Here is a 27,431-nt window from a genome sequence, read left to right as displayed (position 1 = left end):
TGCTGGAGTAAATAGGGATACACTGTTTCCATTGGCTGGTCACCCTTAACTCAGAGGATACAGACTTGAGATGATTGGTGAATGGGGAATTGAGGATTATTGAACACAGCCAGTTGTTTACGATCCGCAATGTACCTCCTGATAGGGAATTGGAAGTAGACTCAATACAAACCATCAAAAAGGGGTATGGATGGATAAAGATAAAACATTACAGAAATTACAACAAAATAACACGAGTGGAACTAATTTGACAGCTTGTATAAAGAATCAGCTGAGATACAAATGGCTTCCATCAGGTGTGGATTCTATAAATATGTTTCAAGCTCAATCATTGATCTTGGCCTCAGTTATTGCATTGATTGATTTATAAATTGTTCCATTTGTGTTTTGTACAAAAACATAGCTAAAGGTTAATTGTTCCCGCTTCTAATTAAATAATTGGAAGATTTCAACTCCCTGGGATGAGTTTGTTTTCCCGAAAACATGATAATAATTATTATCAGCAAAGTAGCTAAAACTTAAGCAGTAATTTAACATCTGTTACTAATAGGGGCCAGCTGTTAACACTCATTAAGTTTTCATATATTTATAACTTTTTAATAAAACACATGTCCTTACTGTCTGTGTCTTCAGCTAGCTAACTCTTCACTTTTTCATATCCTAATCAGGACATTGTTAGACATCTATTTAACCTGCCCATTCTGTCACTCTCCGCTATCTGTCCAAATCTCCAACATTGTGCTTCCAGAATATATATTTTGTGGCATCTCTTCTCCATTGCTGTCTGACAGAATTGGTGAAGGTATCCCTTTGAGTGTCACTGCTTTCTTTTTCATTCATTGGCAGGATGTAGGCATCAATGGCTAGGACATTGCTCATTACCCAGAGGGCAGTTAAGAGTCAGCCACATTGCTGTGGGTTGGGAGTCACATGTAGGCCAGACCAGGTAAGGATGGCAGTTTCCTTCTCTAAAGGGCATTAGTGAACCAGATGGTATTTTCCTGACAATGAGCAATAGTTTAATAGTCATCATTCAATTTTCATTCAAATTAAATCTCCATCATATGCCATGGTCTTCAGAACATTGCCTGTGTCTCTAGATTAATAGGCCAGTGGTGATACCACGAGGCTATATCCTGCCCTCAAATATGTCAGGCATGAGTTGAGAGGAAACTGTCGGATTAGTGGTCCTGATGATCTTGGTTTGGACAGCCCATGAGTTTCTTTGACAACATTCAGGGCACTGTGACTTTGACCCATTCTGACTCCATTGGGCACACGCCATCAATCAAAATACAGGCCAGGAAATGTCTAAATATTCATTAATAGAATGGGGGTGTCACTGACTAGGCCAATGCTTATTACTGATCCCTTGGGGGCAGTTAAGAGTCAACCACATTGCTGAGTTGATTAAAAACAGAAAAAGCTAGAGAAACGCAGCAAGTCTTACAGCATTTGTGGAGAGAGAGAAACAGATTAATGTTTCAGGTCTGATACGACTCTTTCTCTGAACAATTTACTGAAGTACATGGAGGCCCAGATTAAGTAAAGATGCCAGATACTTTTCTCTGAATGGCATTAGTAAAGCAGATGGATTTTTCACAAATCCACAGTGGTTACATGGTTAACATAAGGCAACATCTACATTCTACTCTCAAAAAAGGACCATGAACTGCCTGTTGCCTGCCGCTTCAATGCACCACCCTGCTCTCTGGCCAACATCTCCATCTCCGGCTTCCTACAGGGTTCCAGTGAAAGCCAGCTCAAGCTGGAGGAACATCTCATTTTCCAATTGGGGACCCTGTAGTCCTCTAGACTCAATATTGAGTTCAAACATTTTGGGGCTTAAACCCCACCATGTCGCAGCAACGCCCCCCCCAACACCACCCCCCCCCCCACACACACACACACACATACACACACACACACACACACACACACACACACACCAGGCCTTGTTACCACACAGTCTGCCACTACACACCCCTATTATAGTCACTAACAGTCCCCACTAACAACTATTCACCCTCCCGGCCTGATCGTTAGCAACTACTTTGTCTATCCAACTGTCTGTCTCTCTCTCTTTGGGCTCTATCCTATCATTTACTCCCTACCCCACCCACCTCCCTATTTTCTGCATATAAACTGACGTTTTCCCAGCCACCATCAGTTCTGAGGAGGGGCCATCGGTCCCTAAACATTAACTCGGTTTTCTCCTCCACAAATTTTGCCTGAACCACTCTGCTTTTCCAGCAACTTTGTATTTGTTCCTGATTTACAGTATCTGTTGGTCTTTTGGGCTGTTTTGAGGCCACTGTTGTTTGTCATTTTTATAAATGACCTGGATGAGAGCGTAGAAGGATGGGTTAGTAAATTTGCAGACGACACTAAGGTCGGTGGAGTTGTGGATAGTGCGGAAGGATGCTGTAGGTTACAGACGGACATAGATAAGCTGCAGAGCTGGGCTGAGAGATGGCAAATGGAGTGTAATGTAGAAAGGTGTGAGGTGATTCAATTTGGAAGAAGTAACAGGAATACAGAGTACTGGGATAATGGCAAGATTCTTGGTAGTATTGATGCGCAGAGGAATATTGGTATCCATGAACTTAGATCCCTGAAAGTTGCCACCCAGGTTGATAGGGTGGTTAAGAGTGTGTACGATGTGTTGGGTTTTATTGGTAGAGGGACTGAGTTTCGGAGCCATGAGGTTATGCTGCAGCTGTACAAAACTCTGGTGCGGCCGCACTTGGAATATTGTGTGCAGTTCTGGTCACTGCATTACAGGAAGGATGTGGAAGCATTGGAAAGGGCGCAGAGGAGATTTACCAGGATGTTGCTTGGTATGGAGGGAAGGTCTTATGAGGAAAGGCTGAGGGACTTGAGGCTGTTTTTGCTAGAGAGAAGAAGGTTAAGAGGTGACCTAATAGTATTATACAAGATGATCAGGGGATTTGATTGGGTGGACTGTGAGAGCCTTTTTCTTAGGATGGTGATGGCTAGCATGAGGGGACATAGCTTTAAATTGAGGGGTGATAGATATAGGACAGATGTCAGAGGTAGTTTCTTTACTCAGAGTAGTAAGGGCGTGGAATGTCCTGCCTGCAACAGGAGTGGACTCACCAACTTTAAGGGCATTTAAATGGTCATTGGATAAACATATGGATGATAATGGAATAGTATAGATTAGATGGGCTTCAGATTGGTTTCACAGGTCGGTGCAACATCGAGGTACGAAGGGCCTGTACTACGCTGCAATGTTGTATGTTGTAAGTTCTATGTTTTGGTTTTTATTTAACATGAGGTCAGTTTTATATACTAGATTGTCATTGAACTCTAGTGTCACAATCTGCCACGGTGAGATTTGAATCCACACCATCAAAACATCAGTTGGAAATTGGCCCTGGACTACTAGGTCCTGCTGATATTATCTGTATTCCCATCACCTTCCCAAACAAATGCATTTGCTGCGTTTAACAAGTTACAGTGACGAACTGTGATCTATAATGGCCAAGGACAAACACCTATGTTAAATCAGCCTGGAAATAGGGGACACACCATCTGTGTATATTGATGCTTATGAGAGCAAAACAATATTGGGTCTCAGCCCAAAACATCAGCTTTTGTGCTCCTAAGATGCTGCTTGGTCTGCTGTGTTCATCCAGCTACACACTTTGCTATGTCTATTACTAATGCACATTTCATGTTTTGGGAAGTCTCAAAGCACTTTTTAAAGACAATGAAATACTGTTGAACTAGTCTCTGTGGCAACAAAGGAAACACAGTAGGCAATTTAACCGCAACATGCTCCCACAATGTAATAAGGCCGGGATTGTTCAGTTTGATAAATATCTCGTTGAAGGGTAATATTAGCTGGTAACCTAAGCGATCTTGGTTGGTTTAATGGACAGTAATCACCATGAGATCTTTTAGGGTACACAAGAGATCAGACACAGCCTTGACTTAATTCCACATCTGGTAGTGTGCACCTCTGACAATGCAGCACTCCGTTAGTGCTGCACTGGAGTATTAGCCTGAACTTTTATGTCACGATCTCTGGTTCAAACCCTCCCTCTTTTGACTCAGAGGCAAAAGTGAAGGCCTTAAATCTCTGATTCTACCATGCAGGTTGTAGCAGATTTTGAAGCCTGCCAGTCTATTTTTAGGATGTTTGGAAATTAGTCGTGAGCTCTGAAGGATTCATCTCTGCCCTAGAGATTAATAATTCATTTTTTTGCAGTCAAAATAATTAAGTCCAATTCGAAATAAGTACATTAATCTTTCTTGGGGCAGTTATGATGATGAGAGGAAGTCCTTAGGTTTTTTTTGTTTCTGTTTTATTAAAGAGACCTCAGGCGATGCAGTTTCGAAAAGGTGTGTTTCATTTGTATTGCAAAGCATTGAAAGCTGCTCATTATCCCAACACACACACAGGCCAGTAACCACGTGGCTCCACTCTGTGCCTGTCAAATCGAGCAATAAAAGATGACACGGCCAATAATTAAAAATGAAATATGTGCTGTGTTTTACAAATGATTTGGTAAAGTCTGCAGAACCAATCCATGTCCTATAAAGAACGGCTATAGATCAAAAGTAAAGAACTAAGCTCAAAGGTCAGAAGATAAAGGCATTAATTATCTCACTTCGCTAATTCAATTCCTGGGAATATATGAATCCAGTGGGGCATTTTACAGTACTCCAGACTACTAGGAGAGTCCATCACTTTGTTAAAATTAATTATATTTTTATTTATATAATGCCTTAAACACCACACGAATAAGATCACAATTTGAGTCAAAATTGCGCAGGGAAATTTTGACCTGGATTTCATGGTCAAAAGGAAAGTAACGATACTCTTCTCTCAAGTTTACGTGAAGATTTGTAGCTCAGGTTGTGGGTGAGTTTGTAGACGTGCTCGTCAAGCTGGTGGGTTTAGTTGCAAACATTTCGTCACCCTGCTAGGTAACATCGTAAGTGCGCCTCCAGTGAAACACCAGTGTTCCCTGGCATGTCTCTGTTTGGCTTGTGTGATTATGGATGTGTAGTCACAGTCAAATTCATGTCCCTCACTATCCATGTGAAGTGAGACAAGTGAGAATTGGTTGTAGATAACAAAGTATGGAACTGGATGAACACAGCAGGCCAGGCAGCATCAGAGGAACAGGAAAGCTGACGTTTCGGGTCGGGACCCTTCTTCAGAAATGGGGAATGGGTAAGGGAGCTCTGAAATAAATAGAGAGGAGGGGTGGGGCTGGGGAAAGTAGGTGGGATGGTGATAGGTCGGCAATGGCGGGGGTTGGTCAGTGAGGTGGGGAGGGAGGGTGCAAGGGAGCAAGACAGCAGGGGAGGCTCTGTGCTGGGGTGGGCTCGATTGTAGGCCCAGAAGGTGCTCGTGCACTGCTGACAGCGTGTGCTTGAGGAGCCCCAGAATAAACCATTTTTGGAAGGCCTGAATGTTGTGTATGTACAGGTTGCCACGGTCACAGGAAAACCAGGTCCTACAGTCACATCTCCTTTCTCAGTGCTTGCCTACGAAACAGGATCATCCCAAATAGGTTGCAGCCTACATTCAGGCCATTCCCAATCTGGCCCAGACCGCAATAACTTCTGCATACAGAACATCCAGATCCAGATCCCTCCAAAGTTAGGAGGGATGGTGAATACCCAATAGGAGTTGGGGGGGGGGTGAGTTGGGGGAGGGGATAGAGTCAGAGGGAAGGGAAAAAGAGGTAGGTTCCAGAGGGCCATGGGTATTTTTGAGTTGTTCCATCTTGTGGGGCCTTGATGCCTGGAAGGAAAAGAAAAAGTTTCTCGTTAGCACGAGGGATGAGCCGGAGAATGAAGTGGAACTGCGGAGTGGTGCAGCCCTGAGTCAGTGCGTTACAATGCTGTTAGAGAGAAAGGTTGAGAGTGTGCATGTGACACTGCATGGCACTGAGTGTGGATCTTAGGATGGGGTGAGAGCAGCTGCCCATGGAACATTGAACATCATGGAGTTATCTGTAATTCTGGGAAGAATCAAAATTTTTCGTTAGAGTGGGGATACAGAGGGATAAAGCTGAGGTCTTTGCTGAGTATGGCAAACAGACCACTTCTGTTTCTCAACCAAAGATACCAGTTTCAAAATCTCCCCCCAGTCCGACCTCATCCCATGTCTAACCCCCCTCTCATCCCCACTTCCTTGACCTGACACAACCTATCCATTTTCTCTCCCACCTATCTGCACACCCCTCCTACTGACCAATCCCCACCACTGCCTACCTGTATTATTCACCCATCACCATACCACCTACGTTACCTAGCTCTACCCCTCCCTCCTCTATTTATTTCGGAACTCTCTTCCCCCTTCTTCATTTGAAAGATCCTGACTCGAAACATCAATCTCCCTGCTCCCCTGATGCTGCCTGGCCTGCTGTGCTTCTCCAACTCCACACTGTGTAATCTCTGATTCCAGCATCGACGGTTCTTACTACCTCTGAGAACTGGATGTGTCTCTTAGTGGGTAATTGGTGTTTGTGTATCCATATTGCAACCCGGAACTACGTAGAGCAGAACAGGAGCCCCTGTATGGAGTATTCAGAAGGAATGGATACCCAAAAGCATAACCCACTGTTACCTCCCAGACAGACAACAGGAAGACACAACACAACCAGAATCACTTATCACCCTACTCTACCTCAAGGACATATCAGTGATGACCACAAGACAACTCAGACCCCTAGTTATCAGGATAGCAAACCAACAACCACCCGATGACAGTGACTGATGAATGTAAAGGATCCCATACTTAAAACCAGCAAAACTAGGATAATGTGCAAAGTAACATGCAAGAACGGTAAGAAACACTGTACAGGCCAAACTTGAAGAAAATTGACAATATGGATATATGAACACCAACTAGCCACCAAGAGACACAATGAAGTCTCACTTACTCACTACATACTGACAACAAGGACACAAATTTGACTGGGGCAACACATCCATTAATTGTACAAACTGAACAGAGACAAGCCAGGAAATTCCTGGAGGCCTGGTATTCGAACTGGAACTCCATCAACAAATACGTTGAATTAGGCCGTGTGTACAAACCACTGAGAAACAGAACAGGAAGTGGTACCAAACACCCCAACACACCAAGGCACACAACTAACAAGTGTGACAGAACACCGACGCTTCGCCAGAGGCGCACCGACAATGTTAGCTCACAAGGTGACAATACGTTCACAACCAAACCCACCAGATCGCCGAGCAAGCCTACAGCGTCATACTCTTCACCAATTTGAAGAAAGTTCCCGACAAAGATTTTGCTCTTTTTGTGGAGTGGAATTGTGATATTCCAAAATCCATCTGAATCTGGCACCAAGTTAAGGGAATTTGCGACATTCAGAAACTTTAATATGACCAAAAACCTTAAGGATTTAATCACAATAAAGTATTCACACCAACAGCAAGCCTGAAAGTAAAGTCAATTGATATATTTTCCATTGTGTTGTCTGCTTGCAGTGAAGTAGGGAGGCTCTAATGTAGTGGCCATGTCACTAGGCCAATTAGCAACGAGTTTGCAGCCTATTGCCCTGGGGACATGGGTTTGAATGGGTTAGTAGAGAGTGAAATTTGAGATTAATGAAGAACCCTTCTGGGAACCCTGCAGCCCAATGTTATCAATGTGGACTTCACCAGTTTCAAAATCTCCCCTTCCCCCACTGCATCCCTAAACCAGCCCAGTTCATCCCCTCCCCCACTGCACCACACAACCAGCCCAGCTCTTCCCCTCCACCCACTGCATCCCAAAACCAGTCCAACCTGTCTCTGCCTCCCTAACCTGTTCTTCCTCTCACCCATCCCTTCCTCCCACTCCAAGCCGCACCCCCATCTACCTACTAACCTCATCCCACATCCTTGACCTGTCCGTCTTCCCTGGACTGACCTATCCCCTCCCTACCTCCCCACCTATACTCTCTCCACCTATCTTCTTTTCTTTCCATCTTCAGTCCGCCTCCCCCTCTCTCCCTATTTATTCCAGAACCCTCACCCCATCCCCCTCTCTGATGAAGGGTCTAGGCCCGAAACGTCAGCTTTTGTGCTCCTGAGATGCTGCTTGGCCTGCTGTGTTCATCCAGCCTCACATTTTATTATCTTTGAGATTAATGAAGTCTGGAGTTAAAAGCTAGCCTATTGTTGACCATACAACCACTGTCCATTGTCATTGTAGACCTATTTGGCCACCTCAAAGGTAATTTACTGACCCTCCCTGGTCCAGCCTCAACGTGACTTCATTCCCTACAATGTCCTCTGGACAATATATCTTGGCAAGGCTAGTGACACCTACATCTCATGAACAAATAAACAAAAAAAACTGTTGGAGCACTCATTGAATGGCAGGACACTAGGAAGCTCAGAGGAACAGAGGGATGCTTGTCCACAGTGCCCTGATGGTGGCAGGACAGGCTTATACTGTAGTTAAGAAGGAATAAAGGGCACTTGCCTTTGTCAGTCATGGTATAGGTTATAAGGGCAGAAGGTTGTGTTGGAGCTGTACAGGACTTTAGATCGGCCAAAGCTGGAGCACTGTGTGCAGTTCTGGTCCCCACACTATGGGGAAGATGCAATTGCACTGGAAGGTGTACAAAGGGTTTCACCAGGATTTTGCCTGGGATGGAGAATTTCAAGAATGAAGAACTGACCTGAAATGTCAACTCTCCTGCTCCTCTGATGCTGCCTGGCATGTTGTGTTCCTCCAGCTGCACGCTGTGTTATCTGTTAAATCCAGCATCTGCAGGTCTTATTATTTCTGACTGGATAAGCTCAGGTTGTTTTCTTTGGAGGAAGTTCCAGTAACAGAGTCATACAGCACAGGCTGTGCCCATTGAGTGTGCACCAGCTAACTACCACTAAAGGTGCACTAATCCCATTTCCCTACACTTGTCCCAGATCCTTGGGTGTTATGACATTTCAAATGCACGTCCAAATATTTTTTAAATGTTGAGCGGTTTCCAGTTTCCACTACCTTCCCAGGCAGTGCATTTTCAGATTCTCATCACCCATTGAGTAAAAACAATTTTTCCCAAATCTCCTTTGAACCACCTGGCCCTTAACCTAAAACTACGCCCTCTGGTGATTGATGCCTCAGCCGAGGGAATAGCTGTTCTCTATCCATCCTGTCCATGCTCCTCATAATCTTATACACCTTAATCATGCCTCCCTCAGTCGCCTCTTGTTCTAAAGAAAACAGATCAAGCCTGTCTAGTTTCTCTTTATGGTCCAATTTCTCCATTCCCAGGCAACATCGTGGTGAATCTTCTCCTCATCCCTTCCAGTGCTATCACATCCTCTCTGCAATGAGGTCACCAGGACGACCACATAATACTCCAGCAGTGGCCTGGCCAATGCTCTATACAACTCTTGTATTACCTTACCAAATACCAGCAGGTTCACATTTTCTGATATGATACTGCATCTACCAATTTTTTGCCTCTTCAATTAAGTGACCTACTTATGTCCCAGCTATTTTGAATCATCAACAAATTCAACCGCCATACACTTGTTTGCTTCACCCAATTCATTCATATCAATAATAAATGATCAAGGCCACTGCACTGATCCTTGAGGCACTCCTTTGCCAACTTGAAAATGACCCATTGATAGGGAACTAATCCTCTAAGAATGCTGTATATTACCTTTTACAACATGAGCTCTTATTTTGCAGGTCAGTTCAATGCAGTATTATGGAGACTCTGATTGATGTGAAAAGCTCCCTCTGCCCTCTCAGTTGGGCATAAAAGATTCCACCACATCATTCTGAAGAAAAGCAGGAGTATTAGAACATGGAACATAGAACAGTACAGCACAGAACAGGCCCTTCAGCCCACGATGTTGTGCCGACCATTGATCCTCATGTATGCACCCTCAAATTTCTGTGACCATATGCATGTCCAGCAGTCTCTTAAATGTCCCTAATAACCTTGCTTCCACAACTGCTGCTGGCAAAGCATTCCACGCTCTCACAACTATTCTCCTCAGCATCTGACTAAAACCTACTAATTTTTATTGATTCACCTGTGGGATATGGTCGTCATTTGGGCATTTATGCCCATCCCTAGTTGCCCTTGAGAAGTTGGTGGTGAGCTGCCTTCTTGAACTGCTGCAGCCCACGAGCATTAAGTAGACTCACAATACCTTAAGGGAGGGAATTCAAGGATTCTGACCGAGTGATGCTGAAGAAACTGCGACATATTCCAAGACAAGATGGTTAGTGGTTCGGAGGGGAACTTGCAGGGGGTGGTGTTCCCACGTATCTGCTGCCCTTGTCCTTCTGGATGGAAGTGGTTATGGGTTTTGAAGGTGCTGACTGAGGATCTTTGGTGAATTTTTGTATTTCATCCTGCAGCTGGTACATATTATTTTTCAGTTCAATTTGTCATGACATTCATTGCAGTTTGTAGGATGTTGCTGCTGTTAGGATCCAAGCTAATAGTAGCTGTGAACAAGTCAGCCCAGAGTGAAATCTAGCTTGATTGACATAGTTTTTTATAATTTTTCATTGGGGTGGACAGTCATTGAACATATTCACAGGGGGCTCTCATGTATTTTTTATAAAAGGGCATCAAAGGCTAGTAAATACAAAAGAAAGAAAGCTATTTTGCAGTACGTACAAATAAGTTGACAAGGTCTTGTTATAATTAGCAGAAATAGAGATTCAATGTTTTTACCTTTAACAACGACTTTACAGATTCTTAAACTCAGTAAAGTTTCACTGTCTTCACTTTAAATTTCCTTGTTAAGTTTGTAATACTGTAATTGATTTCTTTTCAACATATTTTGCATTTACTCAATAATATTTCTTATTTAATGTCTCTTCCTGAGACCCTTAAACAACTGCTAAGTGAGCTCACTCCTTCATGTGTGCTCCTCAAGAGCATTGCGGGATGTTTTCATCTGTGATGCCATAAAGCTTCCACTGACTGAATTTTAAAGCTACTCAAGATTTCTGTTCAGCCCACTTGCTTTGAAGATTGTTAAATTAACACACATTTGCTGCCAAAGACCTGTTCTCTTTGACTTGAATCTGTACACTGCCTTCTCTTCTGGGTGGTTCTGTTTTTCTAAAAAGAAACTTGCTCCTGTCTCTGTATTCTATTTGATACTTTTCTGTCCCTTCTGTATTTCATTTTCTAAAGCAGTGTATTTGAATTATTTTCAGCTCAAAGATTTTTTCAATGCTTCATTTAAATGCATGCAAACAAAGTTCCAAACAACGCCAGAAGCTCAAATATGAAACTAATACTATGTCCTCACATTGTATTACACTTGATAAACAAATATACCTCAGATATGAAGCTATACATGGCTGTTTCCATTTTAGAGCAAAATAGTATAGAATAGAATATAACGTTTCTTCACTACATATCTGTATACATATATTGCCAGCCCTGCTTTCTAAACTGAAAGAGTGCCTACATCTCAAAAGTACACAATAGGTTTTAAAGAGAACCAGGACATTTGGGATATAAAAGGCACTGTATAAACCCTTTACCAATGATCTAAAATCGGTGTCTTTCCCTAACCAGCTCCATGCGCCTGTGAAAGTATTAAAGAGACAATCACTGGGTATACCAGGATATTAAATATCTGTGCCCTCCCCATCTCCTCATTGTGAGGCTGTTATCTCCCCATCAACATAAATTTCAACAAGTTAAAATGGAAATGCTAACTCCCCAAAACTCATGCTTAGGCATGTTGTTCAGGTGTCAATATCGGATGGGCTGGACAAAGTCAGAAGTTACACTGCACTAGGTTATAGCCCATTAGGAACACAAACAAAGTTGCTGGAAAAGCTCAGCAGGCCTGGCAGCATCTGTGGAGGAGAAAACAGAGTTAACATTTCAGGTCCAATGATCCAGTTCTGAGAAAGGGTCACTGGATCCAAAACGTTAACTCTGTTTTCTCCTTCATAGATGCTGCCAGACCTGCTGAGCTTTTCCAGCAACTTTGTTTTTGTTCCTGATTTACAGCACCGCAGTTCTTTTAGGTTTTTTTTATAGTCCAACAGGTTTGTTTGAAATCACAAGCTTCCAAAGCACTGTTCTAGTGTTGTGCGACTTCTGACACATGTTTAGACATTGTTTTTGTGCTGAATTTTCCTGAAACTTTAAGAAAATAAGAGAAAAAATGTATGAAATGTGCTCTACAAACTCCCAGTGAATTGGATTCATTATCTGCTGTCAATTGTGAAAACAAATTTGATCAATCACTTACTATAATTGACTCCTGATGCCTTTGTTTACAAGCAAGTGACCCTGAAAGTGCATCACTCACATTCTCTGATTATCACTTTCCTTTGTGCGATGGACAACAAAGTCTGCGGTTTGCTTAGAGTCTGCAGCTTGCAATTTAAATGCTCGCTTTCACACTGCCTCACTCTGCATTATTTATTGATGCTCAGCTTCACTTTCTACCACTTATAAATGACAATGAATAAGTTGAGTTATAGAAATGACTGTGGACTTGCACAGAATGAAGTTGCTGCCTGCGAGGGGATGGCTCCTCAGTCTCAAACCACTCCATCCATGTCTACGTCCAATGAATTGAGTCAGAAAAGGAAAATTTGCTGCTTAAGATGTAAGAACATGGGAATATGTTTGTGATTGTTAGACATCAATCTCACCTCTAGGATGACTCTGCAGGGGCTCCTCAGCATAATATTTCAGTCCCAATCATCTTCAGCTTCTTCATTAATGACGTTCCCTCCATCACAAGATCAGAAATAGGATGTTTGCCATTATTGGCAAAATATTCTGCACCATTTGTGATTTGTAGAGTCACAGAGTCATACAGCATGGAAACACATGCTTCAGTCTAACACCATTAATGCCAACCTGATATCCCAGTCTGACCTCTTCCCTATTGCCAGTATTTGGTCCATATCACTCTAAACCCTTCTTATTCTTGTACCCATCCAAACACCTTTTAAATGTTGTAATTGTATCAGCCTCCACCACTTCCTCTAGCAGTTCATTCCATACACGCACCACCCTCTGTGTGAAGAGGTTGCCCCTTGGGTCACTTTTAAATCTTTCCTTTCTCACCTTAAACCTATACCCTCTAGTTTTGGACTCCTCTACCCTGGGGAAAAGACCTCGGCTTTTCATCCTTTCCATGCCCCTCATGATTTTATAGACATCTATAAGGTCACCCCTCAGCCTCCAACGCTCTCGGGAAAATATCCCCAGCCTTATTCAGCCTCTCCCTATAGCTCTCATCCTCCAATCCAAGCAATACCAGGAAGGTATCTAACTCCTTCTTGAAAACATTCAATGTTTTGGCCTCAACTGCTTTCTGTGGCAGAGAATTCCACAGGTTCTGAGTAAAGTAATCTCTCCTCATCTCAGTCCTAAATGGCCTACCCCATTTTCCTAAAGTATGATCCCTTGTTCTGGACTCCTTGGTCATCAGGAACACTCTTTCTGTGTTTCCCTGTCTAGTCTTGTACATCTTTTCTGTTCCCTTTCAAGTTTACCAACATGTTTCCTGTACCATGTATGTGGAGATGCCGCTGTTGAGCCAGGTGGGCAAGGTCAGCAGTCGCACGACACCAGGCCTACAGGTTTATTTGAAATCGAAAGTTTTTGGAGGGCTGTTCCTTCATTGGGTGAAATGAGGGGGAAGCGCACAGGCACAGAATTTATACACGGAGGGATAATTATAAAATAATTCCACGTCATTAAACATGTCAAGAGATCATACACATGTTGTGAATGGAGTGTTTTCAAGCTGAACAGCAAGTGCAGGGATGACCTATGATCTGATTAATTAAAGCACTGAGATAATTATTAAAAAATCAAAAATGAAATGATGGTAAAGACAAACCAAATGGCTGGAATAACATGATGAGTATTAGAGGCACATGATAAGGGTTTAATCAAAGTAATAAGGAATCCAAAACTGTACAAACTCATTAAGGCAGGGAGATCATAACAAGTTATCAAGGTGATGCTGACAAAACAGGACAGTAAGGAAGATTTTACAGATACACAGCAGAGCGGTGGAGTTACATGTAGATCAATGTTAACCCAAGATCATGGTTGAGGCTGTCATCATGAGAACAGAACTTCGCGATCAGTTTCTGCTCAGTGATTCTACATTGCTGTGTATCTCAAAATCTGCCTTGGAGGATGCTTATCTGTAGATTGGAGGCTGAAGTGTTCCCCCACTGGGAGGGAGCATCCCTCCCTGGTGATCATTGTGTGGTGTTCATTCATCTGTTACCATAGCGCCTGCACAGTCTCCCCAATATAACATGTCCCGGGGCATGCTTGCCTGCAGTGTATGAGATAGACAACGTTGGCCGGGTCACATGACTATCTGCCGTGTACGTGGTGGATGGTGTTCCCACGTGTGATGGTAGTGGCCATGTCAATGATCTGACATTGTCTTGCAGAGGTTGCCATGACGCAGTTGTATAGTGTTGTGGCCGATGTTGCCCTGAAGGCTGGGCAGTTTGCTGCAAACAATGGTCTGTTTAAGATTTGGTGGTTGTTTGAAGGTGAGAAGCGGAGGCGGGGGGAAGATCTTGGCAAGGTGCTCATTATCATTGATAACGTGTTGAAGACTGCGAAGAACATGGTGTAGTTTCTCAGCTCCCAGGAAGTAGGCAACAAAGGGTACTCGATTGGTTATATGATATCTGAATGTAGCAAGGAGACCAGAATTTAGCACAATATTCTAAAAGTGGTCTCCCCAATGTCCTGTATAGCTAAAACATAATGCCCAACTCCTATACTCAATGCTCTGGCCAATGAAGGGAGGAGTGCCAAATGCCTTCTGCAGCACCCTGCCCACCTGAAACTCCATTCTCAAAGAACTATGCACCTACACTCCTAGGTCCCTTTGTTCAGCAAAACTCCCCAGGGCCCTAGTACTAACTGTATAAATCCTGCCATGGTTTGCCTTACCAAAACGCAGCACCTCACATTAACCTAAATTAAATTAAATTATATGGAGAACTCTGTTAGAAAGGAGACACAAGTTTCAATTGATTAAGATGCAAATTCCAGAATCTGTTTCAAGTCACTCTCCTGAGATAATTAAATCAATGCCTGTCTGACAGTCCAAACTTCAAATAGGCAGAGCAATAGAAATGTACAAAAGGTGACATCAAATGAAACTAACGGAGTTCTCCATATCGTGCTTCTGTAATTTCTAGACTACAAGAATGTATGAATGATGAAAGATTCAACAGGAGGCAGTCAGTCAGCCATTTCAGGTTTGTTAACTCCACTCACACCAGTTGTATGATCCTTTAGTCTCTCTGCCCTTCATCTCTCTGCCCATAAACTCTGTGTCTGTGAGCTGTCCTCTCACTGCACCTGATGAAGGGGCAGCGCTCCAAAAGCTTGAGATTTCAAATAAACCTGTTGATCTATAACCTGGTGTCATGTGATTTTTGACTTTGTCTAGCTATAAAAGCAAACTTACACCGTTAGCCTCTGTCTTCTATGACCAAACTAGTTCTGCATCCATCTTAAAAGGTCACTACTGATCCCATGTGATTTCACTCTTTGTATCAGCCTGCCATGAGCGACCTTGTCAAAGTCCATGTAGGCATCATTTACCATCCTGTCCTTATCAATCAGCTTTGTCACTTCCACAATAAACTCAATCAAGTTTGTTGGACACAATCATCCCCACACAAACCTTTGCTGCCTATTGCTATTAAGTCCATAGTTTTCCAAGTGTGAGCAAATCCTATCCCTAAGAAGCTTCTCCAATTGCTAGCAAGTTTTGAGAAGATTTTGTAGCTCAGGTTGAATTTCTGGATGTGAGTTTGCTCGCTGAGCTGGAAGGTTACTTTTCAGACGTTTTGTCACCATTCTAGGTAACATCATCAGTGAGCCTCCGATGAAGCGCTGGTGTTATGTCCCGCTTTCTATTTATCTGTTTAGGTTTCCTTGTGTTGGTGATGTCATTTCCTGCATTGGTGATGTCATTTCCTGTTCTTTTTCTCATGAGGGTGGTAGATTGGCTCCAAATCAATGTGTTTGTTTATGGAATTCCAGTTGGAACGCCATGCTTCGAGGAATTCTCGTGCGTGTCTCTGTTTGGCTTGTCCTAGGATGGATGTGTTGTCCCAATCAAAGTGGTGTCCTTCCTCTTCTGTATGTAAGTATTCTAGTGATAGTGGGTCATGTTGTTTTGTGGCTAGTTGATGTTCATGTATCCTGGTGGCTAGCTTTCTGCCAGTTTGTCAAATGTAGTGTTTGTCACAGTTCTTGCAAGGTATGACATGACCCACTATCACTAGTCTCCTTACATACAGATGAGGAAGGACACCACTTTGATTGGGACAACACATCCATCCTAGGACAAGCCAAACACAGACATGCACGAGAATTCCTAAAAGCATGGCATTCCAACCGGAACTCCACCAACAAATACATTGATTTGGAGCCAATCTACCATCCTCTGAGAAAAAAAACAGGAAATGACATCAACAATGCAGGAAATGACTTCACCAACGCAAGGAAACCAAAACAGATAAATAGAAAGCAGGACATAACACCAGTGCTTCACCGGACGCTCACTGATGATGTTACCTATAATGGTGACAAAACATCTTGGAACGAACCTTCCCGCTCAGTGAAACAGCTTACATCCAGAACTAAATAAAGACCCACTCTTTTGTGGACCGAGAAGAGGAGAGCACGACTGTGTTGGAGGTGGAAGGAAGACATCAGGTTGGCTGTGCACCCTTGCAACCGGTGGATCTTAATGCTGGCTTCGGCCTAACGCTGGTTCAGGGGAGCAGCCAATCTGCAATGATGGCTGCGGCAAGTGTTCGTGCCCCAGGTCAGGGGGTCCGGAACACCATCCGTGTTTCCGTGAAGAAGGTGGATGAAGGTGCACCTGTGGACCGCACCTTCTTCATGAAGAGGGTCCTGTTGGACTGTTGTGGGTTCGCTGCTGCGGACATTTACTGCCTGCAGGATTTCCCCGGAGGAGGTTTTTACGACGTGACCTTCAGGGGTACCAAGCTTTGCAAGCGCTTCCTGGAGGTTTTCAAGGAGAAAGGAGGTGAGGGCCCCCTCTCTGTATTGACCGCTGTCCCACTGTTTGTGATGCCAGTGCAGAGGAGCCGTATGGTGACTGTACACATGTACAACCCGCATGTGCCAGCGGTTGATGTCCTGACCTTCCTCGGAAGGTATGTGAAGGTGGAAGGGGACCTAACTGACATCATGGACCCCTTTGGCATCTGGACGAGTAAGAGGCAGGTCAAGGTGACACTGAGGACAGGCACGGACGGGAACATCGTACACCCACCATCCAGCTTCGCGATCGGCGGGAGCATGGGCTACCTGACCTACGCAGGGCAATCTAAAGTCTGCCATGCCTGTGGTAGGTCAGGTCACATGGCGGCCGACTGCAAAGCCACCATCTGCAGGAACTGCAGGGAGGAGGGACACCTTGCAAAGGATTGCCCACGAGAGAGAAGCTGCAACCTTTGCGGGGAAGCGGGCCACCTCTATAGGGCATGCCCGCGGCGGGGGACCACCTACGCCCAGGTCACCGGCAGGGGCATTGCAGGGCAAGCCCCCCCCGAGGAGTGGAAGGCACCAGGGCCCTGCAAGGACGCCCCTAATGTGCAGGAGGGCCAGATCGTGCAGGAGGGCCCAGCCCCACAGGATGGACCCGAGACCAGCAAAGCGCCCCTGCAGGCTCTGCTCCCCCCCCACCGACAACCCGGAGTCGATGGAGGAGGTGACAGATGACCTGGGGAGTGGACGACAGTCCGGAAAGCGAGGAGGAAGGTGCGTTGGCGGGCCCAGGAACCGCAACCATCAGTCGGGAAGAGGCAGCTACAGGGGTGCTATAAGAGCTCCTCTGACGAGGGAGATTCGGAGGAGGCCCGCCCAAAGCAGAAGCTAAAGATCTCAAGGGAGAAGGAAAGCAGCACCCCGCTTCCAGGTGTGGGGAGGCATCCTGGGCTCCCTCCGACACCCAGCCATGCGCTGCTGGGGCCCTGGAGGGCCCCCCAGAACTTTCAGGCAGGAAGGAGGAAACAGCATGTCCCCAGCCTGACCCAGAGCCAGACTCTCCTGCCTCCGTGCCCCCGATGAGGGGATACCACCTGGAAGACAGCACGGACGGTTTCCTGAGCCCGGAGAGCATCCAGCAGTTAGCCCGGGCAATGGGCATGAAGGGACAGATGGAGGGGCTGGACCTTGGACTTGGGGAGGGTACTGCGGTCACTGCCCACAATGGGGGTACAAATTGCGAGTGTTAATGTATGCAGTGTCAGGTCCACCGCGAGATGTGTGTCCACGTTGGCCTACCTGACCACCATCAAGGCGGACCTCCTGTTTCTGCAGGAGTGCGGGATATCGCACCTCGGCAGGTATGGGAAATGGTCCGGCGCCTGGACCTGTGGGCCTTCGATCTGGTCGGGGGGTAACAACTGTCGCTCCTCGGGCCTGGCTATTCTGCTGCGGGGGCGCAACTTCACCATCTCTCAAGTTCAGGAGGTGGTGGGGGGGGGGCGCCTCCTGGTGGTTGACGTCACCTACAGGAACGCTCCCCTGAGACTGATCAACGTGTACGCCCCAGTGGTACGGAGTGAGCGGTTGGCCGTCCTGCAGCGGCTTCCACCCCTGCTGGCATCGTCCAGGCCGGTCATCCTAGGCGGAGACTTCAGCTGCATCATCGATGCAGATGGAAGATCTGGCGTGGGGACAGCGGGTGGGGGGATTCAACTGGACGTCACGTCCAGATTCCTGATGGGCACGGTGAAGGACGCCAAGCTGCTCGACGTCTTCAGTACCCCTGCAGACGGAGCGCAGCGGAGATACACCTCGTCACGGCCAGACGGGTCTATCCGCTCAAGGACAGATTTCCTGTTTGTGTCACGGGCATTCTCGGTCAGGCCCACTGGCGTCGAGCCGGTGTTCTTCTCTGACCACTGCCTCCTGCTGGCCGACTGTCACTTACAGGACGACCAGCCGGCCGGCAAGGGGACGTGGAAGCTCAACACGACTCTGTTGACCCCAGAGAACGTCGAGGAGCTTAAGAGAGAGTACGCTGGTTGGAGAACAGTGAAACCCCTCTTTGAGTCTCCAGGCGACTGGTGGGAGATGGCGAAGGAGAACATCAAGAGGCTCTCTGTCCTCAAGGGTGTTCGAAAGGCGAGAGAGAGGCGGGGAAAGCTGTCGCGACTCCAGAAAAGGGTGCAGAACCTGCTCCTTCTGCAGTTGATGGGGGTCGATGTCAGGGAGGACCGCCGCGAGGTGAGGGGCCAGCAAGCCTCGCTCTTCGCCGCGGAGGCCTCCAGGATAATCTTCCAGTCCAGGGTCCGCTCTGTGGAGCAGGACGAGACATGCTCGCGTTTCTTCTTTCAGAAGGTGCACAAAGAGAGCTCTGTGCTTAGCCGGCTGAAGGAGGCGATGGCTCGGTGACATCGTCTCGGCCCAACATTTTGAGGATCAGCAGATCCTTCTATGCCGGACTGTATGACGCGAAGCCCACGGACAGCACAGCCTCCAAGTCGTTCCTGTCGTCTATCACGGAGGTCTTAGATGATGGCACAAGGGAGTGGCTGGACCAGCCGATATCCCTGGACGAGCTGACCAGAGCCCTCAAGTCCTCGGAGAGGAATAAGACTCCCGGGAGCAATGGTTTACCAGTGGAGCTGTATTCCGCTCTCTGGGACCTGGTCAGCCAGGACCTGCTGGAGGTGTACGATAGTGCGCTTTGGGCAGGGGAGATGTGCGAGTCCATGAGGAAGGGCATCATCACCCTCATTTACAAGAGGAAGGGGGAGAGGGAAGAAATTAAGAATTGGCGTCCCATTTCACTATTGAACGTGGACTACAAAATCCTGGCCAAGGTCATAGCCAACCGGGTCAGGTCTGTCCTGGAGTCGGTGATTCACCCTGACCAAACCTGTGCTGTGCCGGGCAGGAAAATCGCTGAGAGCCTCGCGCTCATCAGGGATACGATCGCCTACATGCAGGACAGGCAGGTGGACACCTGCCTCCTCAGCCTGGACCAGGAGAATGCCTTCGACAGGGTCTCTCATGCTTACATGAGGGACGTCCTCTCCAAATTGGGGTTCGGGGAGGGCATCCACATTTGGATCCGGCTACACCAACATCGTTATTGCAGTCTCGATCAACGGGTGGGAATCGGACAGTTTTCCTGTCAGATCTGGAGTCAGGCATGGCTGCCCGCTCTCTCCTGCCTTGTTCATGTGCTGTGTGGAGCCCTTCGCCGCATCCATCAGGAAGGACATGAGCCTGAAGGGCGTGACTATCCCAGGCAGCGGAGGCCTTCAGGGCAAAGACCTCCCTGTACATGGACGATGTCGCCGTCTTCTGCACCGATCGTCGTTCGGTGAGTAGGCTGTTGGACATCTGCGGCCAGTTTGAACTGGCCTCGGGTGCCAAAGTCATTCGGGGTAAGAGCGAGGTCATGTTCTTCGGGAACTGGGACGACCGCTCCTTCGTCCCCTTCACTATCAGGACAGACTACCTGAAGGTGCTTGGTGTTTGGTTTGGTGGAGCTGGGGCGTGCACTAAGACTTGGGAGGACCGTATCACCAAACTGAAGCAGAAGCTGGGCAGGTGGGCGCTCCGGTCCCTCTCCATCGCGGGTTAGAACTTGGTTGTCAGGTGCGAGAGGCTTTCGGTACTGTTGTGCGTGGCGCAGGCCTGGCCTATTCCCTGGACCTGCGCCGCTGCGGTCTCCCTGGCCAACTTCCACTTCATTTGGGGGTCGACGATCGACTGGGTCCGCAGGGGCACCATGTACAAAGACCTAGAAAACGGGGGAAAGGGCGTACCGAACGCCACCCTCGCCCTGATGGCTACCTTTGTGTGTGGCTGCATCAAGCTGTGCGTAGATCCTCAGTACGCAAACACCAAGTGTCACTACTTACTGAGGTTCTACCTGTCCCCGGTGTTGCGAAGGATGGGCCTGGCCTCGTTGCCGCGGAACGCTCCGAGTAGTTGGACCGTCCCATACCACCTGTCCTTCGTGGAGAATTTTTGAAGGGAAACACCTTTGACCACAAGGCCATCAGGCAGTGGTCAGCACGTAGTATCCTCAGGACCCTTCGGGAAAAGGAGAGGGTGGATCCCGTCGTGTGGTTCCCCACGCAGACTGCCAAAGTTGTTTCGCAGAATGCCTCATCGCCAGAACTTTCAAACAAGCACAAGGACATTGCTTGGCTGGCGGTGAGAGGGGCTGTGTCGGTGAGATCCTTTATGCATGCCCAGAATCTCTGCGTCACTGCACGCTGCCCTCGAGGCATCTGCGGGAGGGACGAGGCTGTCAATCACCTCCTTCTGGAGTGTGCCTATGCGCAGGAGGTCTGGAGGGGGATGCAGTGGTATTTGTCGAGGTTCGTCCCAAGCAGCTCCGTGAAGCGGGACTCCGTGCTCTACGGGCTGTTTCCCGGGACGCACACCGAGACCAACCTCAACTGCGCCTGGAGGACCATCAATGCGGTGAAAGACGCTCTTTGGTCTGCCCGCAACTTGCTGGTCTGCCAGCCGAAAGAACTGACCCCGACCGAATGTTGCAGACTGGCGCACTCAAAGGTCCAGGACTACGTGCTAAGGGACGATCTGAAGCTTGGGGCAGCCACCCCCAAGGCGCAGTGGGGAAAGACCACGGTATGAAACCCTTCGTCCAGAATAGAAACAAGAACCCCATCTGGTAACTGGGCCCAGCTGGCGCCTTCCACAACTGGTCAGGGGGCCAATGGGGACTGTGCGGGGTGACAACTGCCGGGGTATTTTCTTTGCCTGGTCTTTTTTTCTTCTTTGTTTGTTTTCTCCTTTAGTTGGTGTACGTACCCCCTGGGTAACCCGGAGCGGCTTGCATGACTGGGTAGGTGTATAAATGTTTTTTTTTTGTACCTTCTATGAATAAAGTATATTTTTTCAAACAAACAAAAGGTGATGAAATGTCTGAAAACTCACCTTCCAGCTCAGCGAGCAAACTCATATCCACAATGGATTTGTGGTCAACATTGAACTCTTCATTCTAGATATTTATCAGATGCAAATTCTCCCCATCTGCCACGGCAGGATTCAAACCCAGATCCCCAGAACATTACCTGGGTCTCTGGATTAACAGTTCAGCAAAAACACCACTACGCCGTCACCTCCCCGCAACACCGCCCCCCCCCCCACCCACCCCCCGCCACCGCCCCCACCCCCTACTGCGGAGGGCAATTTAATTAAGGAAGTGCCCTCCATTCACAGGCAGTTTAGACGTTGATAAACAATACAGAAGATAAGGCATTTTTGAGGAAATAAACCTGATATCAGTGAGATCAACAATCACTCGTGGTTCACTTTACAAACCTGGCCTGCAGATTAGAACAAGGGTTGGAATGTCCGTCACCCACAAGAAATTCATGCTATCGGTTCAGAGAATGTCCACTTCTTATCGCAACACAAATAGTACGATGATATCTTCTCACAATCTTCTCCAATAATTTCCTTACCCCTGAGATCAGGATTACTGGCCTGTAATTTCCTAAGTTATCCCAGTTAGCATTCTTAAACAATACAAGATTCTTTGGGAGCTTGACAGGGTAGCTGTGGAAGCGTTTCTCCTTTGTGAGAGTTGAGGACAAGAGGTCATCATCTCAGAATAAGGTGTGTCCCATTAAAGTCAGAGATGAGGAGGAATGTCTTCTCTTAGAGGGGATTGAATGTGTAGAATTATTTACTGCAAAGGGCTGTCGAGGTTGGCTCATTAAGAATATTCAAGGTCGAGACAGACAGGTTTTTAATCAGGAAGTGAAAGGAAGAGGGGGTGAAGCTGGAAAATGCAGTTGAGGGTTATCACATCAGCCCTGATCTCATTGAATGGGCAGATTCAATGGGCTGAATGGTCTACTACTGCTCCTACATCCCTTGGTCTTAATACAGATTCCAGCGGATGGCGAAGTTGGTTCTCTACCTATCATTTTGGAGGTGCTGTATAAATGCCAGCTGTTGGTGTTGCTGTTGATGTAAATGGGTGTGGGTAATGTAATGAAAACATGAGACAGGTGTAATTGTGCACATCGGCTGTGATTTCCTTGGCCTCAGTCCTGTCCCTGCAGGAACAGCTGTTTTTACATAAACACAAGGGTAATAGAACATAGAACATAGAACATAGAACAGTACAGCACAGAACAGGCCCTTCAGCCCACAATGTTGTGCCGACCATTCGGGGTACTGTGTGTAGTTTTGGTCACCACACTGCCAGCAGGAATTGGAAGCTTTGGACTGAGTGCACAGATGGTGCACCTGGCTGTTTCCCGGTCTCGGACGACTAGGATTGTTTTCACTGGAAAGACGGCGGCTGAGCGGAGACCTGATGGAGGTCTACAAAATTGTGAGGGGCGAAGATAGGGTCGATAGTCACAGGCTTTTCCCCAGGGTTGACGCTTCAATCACAAGGGGGCACAGGTCCACAGTGAGAGGGGCAAGAGTTGAAGGGAGATGTGCGGTAATCTCACTTAATTGTTGAGAACTTTGACCCAGAAATCCTCAGGAAGCTGGAATGAATTTCTCGCTTGATATGCTAATGAATTGAGGAATTGAATTGCCCAATTCACGTGAAAAATAATTTATCTCCACATCCTTTACCTCTTTGATTGCAATTGAAACAGTGATATGGGTGGATCAGTCATGGCTAAATGCAGCTGAGTGTAGTGGTATTTATTGCAATTGGATTTTTAAAATTTACTTTGTGAACAATACCAGAAAGGTAACATTTACTGCAATCTTCCACAGCATTAATGAAAGAAAGCACTTGTATTTTATGGCAATTTGCAAAACCAGAGGACATGCCAAATCAGTTTGCAAAAACACTGATAATGGGAACTGCAGATGCTGGAGAATCCAAGATAACAAAGTGTGGAGCTGGATGAACACAGCAGGCCAAGCAGCATCTCACGAGCACAAAAGCTGACGTTTCGGGCCTAGACCCTTCATCAGAAAGGCTCTCTGATTAAGGGTCTAGGCCCGAAACATCAGCTTTTGTGCTCGTGAGATGCTGCTTGGCCTGCTGTGTTCATCCAGCTCCACACTTTGTTATCTTGCAAAAACACTGAAGCACTTTATGAGGCCCAGTCACTGTTATCATGGAGGAAACCGAAACCACCAACATACAGGGTAGTGCAATAATGACCGGATAAATATTGGTCAGAACGTTGATTGGAATCCATTTGCACTTCTCGGAATGATGTGATAGGATTCTTTACATTCATCCAAGGGACCAGGCATGCTGAAATTTTTAATTGAAGACAAAACCTGTGACAGAACAGCACTCAATATTGCACTGAAAACACCCGCCTGGATTTTACATAGAGGCTCAGAGAAGCAGTGGGCCATTCAGCCCTTCAAGCCCGCTCCACCATTCTCTGCGATCATAGCTGATCATCCAACTCAGACACCTGTTCCCACTTTCCTCCCAAACCGTTTGATCCCTTTACCCTAAGAACTATAGCTAACTCCTTCTTGAAAACATTCAATGTTTTGGCCTCAGCCGCTTTCTGTGGTGGAGAATTCCACAGGTTCTGAGTGAAGTAATCTTTCCTCATCTCAGTCCTAAATGGCCTACCCAATTTTCCTGAAGTATGATCCCCTGTTCTGGACTCCCTGGTCATCAGGAGCACTCTTCCTGTGTTTCCCTGTCTGGTCTTGTTACAATTTTATTGGTTTCTATGAGAGTTTTTTTTTAACTCAAGAGTTGAACACAGGCCCACAATTCCAAGCTCTGGCGCTCCTACTGAGAGAAAGCAGACATCTAATTAAGAATTATATAGTCCAGTGACCCTGAGGACAGTGTGAGTCAACAGTATACTGTGAATGAGGTAAGAAGTCTAGGTGAGGAAAACAGATTCCCTTCTCTGAAGGATAATTGGTAAACAATTTGAATTGATACAGGAATGTGATTCATTGCAGAGCTGTTTTTTTTCTGCTGCTGGTCTGCTAATTATCAGAGTGAATCAGGTCAATTGCAAACTTCCCTTGGTGAGATTTGAACTCATCGCCTTTGATTATTGCTGCCTTGCACAGTTTGTGAATACGTGGGATTAAAACTCAGAATCCTGCAAAAAATTTATAAAACTGCCAGGAGCTTCAGGAGAATGTTTCCATGGGCACTGGTTAAACAATGGTGGAGCTTCCTTTCACAGAGAGGGACTGAGATGACAATTATAGGTCATTAGGAAATGTTAGGTCAACAACGGAGAGAGAAGGGAATTGAAGGATCTGTGGATAGCATGAAAGTAAAAGAGTGGGAGGGAACTTGCCCAAAGTTAAGAAAAATTAGAATTAAACTAAATGTCTCAAGTTGCCCACTCAGTAAGATCATGTCAGATATCCCACCCCACCTTCGCATTCCAGTCTAATTCTGTCTTTTTCTTAATTTGTTATGGCATTTCAATATCACTGGGGGGAGTGGGACGAGGTGGTTAGAAGATGGATAAAGGAGAAGATAGGTGGAGAGGAGCCAGTCAAGTCAAAGAGGCAGGGATGGAGTCAGTAAAGGTGAGTGTAGGTGGGGAGTTAGGGAGGAGATGGGTCAGCCCAGGGAGGATGGACAGGTCAAAGGGGGTGGGATGATGTTAGTAGGTAGGAGATGGGGGTGCGACTTGAAGTGGGAGGAGGGGATAGATGGGAGGAAGGACAGGTTAGGGAGGCGGGGAGAAGCTGGGCTGGTTTTGGGATGCAGTGGGGGGAGGGGAGATTTTGAAGCTGGTGAAGTCCACATTGATACCATTGGGCTGCAGGGTTCCCAAGGGGAATATGAGGTGCTGTTCCTGCAACCTTCGGATGGCATCGTAGCACTGCAGGAGGCCCAGGGAGGACATATTGTCTGAGGAATGGGAGGGGGAGTTGAAATGGCTCATGACTGGGAGGTGCAATTGTTTATTGCGAACCGAGCAGAGGTATTCTGTAAAGCGGCCCCAAACCTCCGCTTGGTTTCCCCGATGTAGAGGCAGCTATAATGGGTACAGAGAATACAATATACCACATTGGCAGATATGCAGGTGAGCATCTGCTTGATGTAGAAAGTCTTTTTGGGGCCTGGGATGGGGGTGAGGGAGGTGGTGTGGGGGCAGGTGTAGCACTTCCTGTGGTTGCAGGGAAGTGTCGGGCATGGTGGGGCTGGAGGGAAGTGTGGAGCGGACAAGGGAGTCACGGAGAGAGTGGTCCTTCCACAAAGCAGATAAGGGTAAGGAGGGAAAAACATCTTTGTTGGTGGGGACAGATTGCAGATGGCGGAGGATGATGCATTAGATCTTGAGGTTGGTGGGCTGGTACGTGATGATGAGGGGGATTCTGTTTTCATTGTTATTGGGAGAGAGGTTGTGAGGGATGAGTTGTGGGAAATGCAGGAGAAATAGTTGAGGGTGTTTTCAACCACTGAGGTGGGTGGGGGAAGTTGTGGCCCTTGAAACGAGGACATCTGAGATGTTCAGGAGTGGAATGACTCATCCTGGGAGCAGTTGCGGTGGAGGCAGAGGAATTGGGAATAGGGGATGGCACTTTTGCAGGAAGGTGGGTGGGAGGAGATGTTACCACCTGGAAACCAATATCTATTTCAAACCTACTGACTCCCACAGCTACCTGGAATACACCTCCTCATAACCTGTGCATAGCCTCACACTTTCTTGTATTATATTCCCACTCTCATCGCAGCCAACCACCACCCCCCAACTTCCTCAACACTGTCTGTCCCTCCACCTATCTTTGTGTCATCTGCAAACCTAGCACCGATGCCCTCAGTTCCTTTTTCCAGGTCATTAATGTGTAATGTGAATAGTTATGGTCCCAACACTGTCCCCTGTGGAACTCTACTAGTCCCGGGCTGTCATCCTGAAAAAGGCTCCTTTATCCCCACTCTCTGCCTTCTGCCTCCCAAATTACCTCCAGAAATTCCTGCCATTGCTGTTCAACTGTCCTCCTTGAAAGGCCACCTTCTAATCAATTCTGGTCATGAGTTTGCAGTTAGCTTTACTCAACTGTAAGTCCACTACATCAGATTCCAGCTTCTCCCTTTAAAACTGAAAAGTGCATTCTATCATATTGTGGTCACTGCCCATTCGGGATCCCACACCTTAAGACCCCTGAGCAAGTCTACAGGTAACGTCCAAATATGATTCAATGTGAAAATAATTGCAAATGCTGCCACTTGTCTTTTGCATTGATGTGCAGGTCTCTGCTGTCATTGCTGGTATGCATCAGGCCTTCTGCTCTTGCTAGTTGTTGAATTGTTCTCCATTATTATTGACAGGATATTGCAGGACCTGCTGAGCCAGGATCTGATCTATTGGTTGTGCGATCCCTTCACTCTGGCCATCACTTGCTGTTTGTGCATTTTAGAATGCAAATAGCCCTGTGGTAGCTTCATCAGGTTGGCACCTCATC

Source organism: Stegostoma tigrinum, chromosome 15, assembly GCF_030684315.1.
Source record: "Stegostoma tigrinum isolate sSteTig4 chromosome 15, sSteTig4.hap1, whole genome shotgun sequence".
Classification (NCBI taxonomy): Eukaryota; Metazoa; Chordata; class Chondrichthyes; order Orectolobiformes; family Stegostomatidae; genus Stegostoma; species Stegostoma tigrinum.
This window is presented reverse-complemented; position numbering follows the sequence as displayed.